At 36.0% G+C, this 3,696-nt stretch overlaps 1 protein-coding gene across 1 annotated transcript in view; it reads right to left on the bottom strand.

Annotated features, from left to right (window-relative positions):
• Positions 1 to 3,696, bottom strand: part of LOC106883629 (uncharacterized) — a 28,367-nt gene that overhangs the window by 15,377 nt on the left and 9,294 nt on the right. The window contains exon 2 of the mRNA XM_014934723.2: positions 2,657 to 2,779. The gene's annotated coding sequence lies outside the window, so the exon portion shown is untranslated. The remainder of the gene's footprint in view (positions 1 to 2,656; positions 2,780 to 3,696) is intronic.

Here is a 3,696-nt window from a genome sequence, read left to right as displayed (position 1 = left end):
ATATATATATATATATATATATATATATATATATATATATATATGGTCTGCTTTGAATGATATAATTATAACTCCAAAATATTTATTATCATTTACATAATTCTTCTCAATAAAGTCCTTGTCTCAGCAATAGCTAGGTCAGTTCCGAAGAAGATCTGGTTATGAAAATGAGCGGCCGCCATATTGTATTAATGTCAATGAAACTGTGAACATAGAAATACTGCCTGTAAGCTTGATTGTCGTTTCATATTGTTTAGTGGTTATGATTTAAATATCAATGGAATCGTTTGTTTGACGGCTGGAAGGAGAAACTCTATTGATGAAGCTGCGTTATGGCCGCCTAGTTACTAAGATATTTTTTCATGCGACCGAGTTTCAGTATCAGTTTGTTCTGTTTAGAATTTTATTGTAGTAATATAATGAAATAATAGATTTTATTGTAGTAATATAATGAAATAACAAATATGATTCAGTTTCTTTCACTGGCTGAGGAAACTGATTTTATATCTTCAGACGAAATATGCATTGCTTTCACTCAGAAGATCCGTTTAAAACTAGATAAAGGAACCAGAAATTTAACACTCGAAAATGCAGTCAAGTTGAGAGAGCAGAGGCAAAAAAAATCTAAGCGATGCATTCTCTTCACTGGTTGCTGGCCAAAAATCTCTCACCTCCAACCATGGATTGCTTCCCATTTTATTGCCATACCAACGGGAGAAATGTGTAGCTTTTTCCAGAGAGGATGCTGAAGATGACGAAATATTAGATCAACAAGCGCTGCTATAGAAAACCGTGGTGAACTTTGCCATGTTCAGTGAATGTGTTGCGGATTGGTTCAAACTTATTAGAGAATTCTGGGTGAAGAAGTTGAGTGCGGTTGAACCATGAGTCCAAAAGCTAATCGTCTCCAGATGCATCGTCCATTGTTTGTATTTCAGATTAATGACCCAATTATGCGTATTAAGAAGAAATAAAATCGATGACGGATGCTTCTGGGAGATTAAAGACTCACAGAAGACAAAAATCAGATCAACCAGAGTGAACGAAACTATGATAGTAGTGTCGGCCATCAGCTTAACTCTTGTCGGCGAATTGTTAGTGTACAGATACTTGGCGTTGCAATGGACATTTGGTATTGCAGTGTGCGAGCTCTAAGAAAGCAGTAATTACAGAACTTTAGACTCTTGCTTCTTGGGGTTCGCTAGTGCAATGTCAATACCTTGCCAACTGACTAAGTTACAAAAAGGTATCACCTGGCAATGCGGTTTGGCCTGATTTGTTGGGTACGTATGGCAAATTAGAGAAGATTCTGGTGTTTAGAATTTCGCTGTTGGTCACAGTGCTTTAGTGATCTCGCTTCCAGAAGAAGGCTAAAGACAGACACCCCAACGAACCCAGGCAGATGAAGTTTGCACTAGTTTGAAGAAGAGAGAGAGAGAGAGAGAGAGAGAGAGAGAGGGAGAGAGAGAAAGAAAGAAAGAAAGAAAGAGAGAGAGGGATTGGCTCTGCATAAACCATGTTCACTATAATTATAAACCCCTGCTGCTTTGTTGGGGACGATTTACCGAACGTTTAAAAAAGTTTAAGGGAGTAAATCCCGACAGAATATCTAGTGGGAGGGACCCTAAGACAAAAATACGAACAGTCATACTTAACCAATATTTGACATCCTTTGCAGCTCCATGGATGCCGCGAATATTTTAACTTGTCTTACCTTCGTGACGTATCCATGTGTGGAGAGGTGGTAAGTGTACTTGGGGCTCAGTACTTGCGTTTGGAAACAGCTCAGGCTGAGCCGAGGTGCTTAAGTTACTGTCTCTCCAATAACATCCGCCTACTGACGAAAAAGCTCAAGTGATCCCACCTCTGAAATTCATACTTGAAACATTGTGCTAGAGTAGGGTACCATGGACGTAAGAATGACCCGGATCATGAGGGTAACGAACGGGGTATTTGTTCAAAATATACTCGGCAAAATACTGGCAGAAATCGAGAGAAGTTTCCATGTGTGAGGGAAATTTCTACGAATGAAAGATTCGAGAATCTGTAAACTCGCTCTTGCGATTCACTTAACCCATTACCTACCAGTGATCTCATATGAGATCATTTAAAAATTACAAATTTCGTAATTATCTGTCAATATTTACACATATCTAACGTTTTTGCTATATCTACTAGGTATATTTCTCTGATATTCAAATGAGGTTTGCTAATTTTTCACCCAATATCTCGCTTATTTCTATTTAAAATGTTATTTTGAAATGTTATTTTGAAATGTTATTTTGAAATGTTATTTTGATCAATCCAGCGTGTTTCTAAGGCTGTTTTATGCTAGAAATCGAAGTTTCATGAAAAACTTCCAGTTAATAGAATTATGGGAGGTAATAGGTTAATAACCTGATGAGTAGCGAACAATCTCTCTTATTTAACTGTTGGTTGTTAACAACAAATGAAATAATTTTTCAAACTTTCCTCGTTGTTTGGTTATTTAAAGTTCGGCCATTGAAAAATATTGGATAAGTTACTTAAAAAAAAACCTTATCTTTTATCTTATTTCTTGTTTTAGTTGTTGGATTGCAGCCATTCTGGGGCACGGCCTTGAAGGGTTTAGTCGAACAGATCGACTCTGCCTGAAAACTGGTATTGGTTTACTTACCTGACTGTAGCTTAGCGGTTCAGCAAAGCTGACCAATAGAATAAGTACCACACAAAAAACAAAGTACTGGAGTCGATTTGTTTGACCAAACCCGTCAAGGCGGTACTTCGATTTAGCCGCAACCTAATGAGTAAAACAATCACACGATAAAAAGTGACATAAAATATAAAAATATAAGTTTATGAAGCAGGCAGAACGAATATTGTAGGGAAACAGGAGATGATGAAGTAATTGACAGACAGAAGCAACTAATGAAGTAAGTAATGAAAATCGACCAACAGTCAAATAAGTTTTAGAAAAAAATATAATTATGTAATTGACAACCAGAACCAGAATTATTACTGATATAGCTAAAGAAAAGCGATCCCATGACAATTATTAAGAAACAAAAAATACCTGAGTAAAAATCAGATGACAACTCAGACATAATAGCAAAGCTGAACAATAAAAAGAATAACAAACGAATTGGAAAATGAAACAACTACAACCATAAGCAACAATTTAACAAAACAATGTTTAGAAACTGGTAATTGAAAACAATACTTATACACAAAAAATAAACCCACTTCAAAAAATATGTATGTGTGTGTGTGTGTGTGTGTTCGCGCTTTTGCGTATATACACACACGCATGGATTTTCACACATGTTGTTTAGAAATTTCTCCTGAAATTATTGCTGCACCGAAAATTATTCCAACGTTCGAGTGTACATGAATGTGTTAAATATCTTTGTACATGCATGTATTTGCATATAGTTTATTCAACGCTGCTACATACACGTTTTATCTTTTACTTGTTTCAGTTATTAGAATGCGGCTATGCTGGGGAATCACCTAGAAGTACTTATTTTTCTTAAAAGTCTGTACTTATTCTATCGGTCTCTTTTGCTGAAGCGAGGACGTAAACACACGAATACCGGTTGACAAGCAGTGATGGGCTCAAACACAGACACACAGACACATATACAGACGCACAAATATGCATATATGTATGTATATATGCATATGCTCATATATCATTTGTATTATATATATATATAT

Source organism: Octopus bimaculoides, chromosome 20 (genome assembly GCF_001194135.2).
Source record: "Octopus bimaculoides isolate UCB-OBI-ISO-001 chromosome 20, ASM119413v2, whole genome shotgun sequence".
NCBI lineage: Eukaryota > Metazoa > Mollusca > Cephalopoda > Octopoda > Octopodidae > Octopus > Octopus bimaculoides.
Note: the sequence above shows the minus strand (reverse complement) of the source record. Positions and strands in the feature narration are given on the sequence as shown.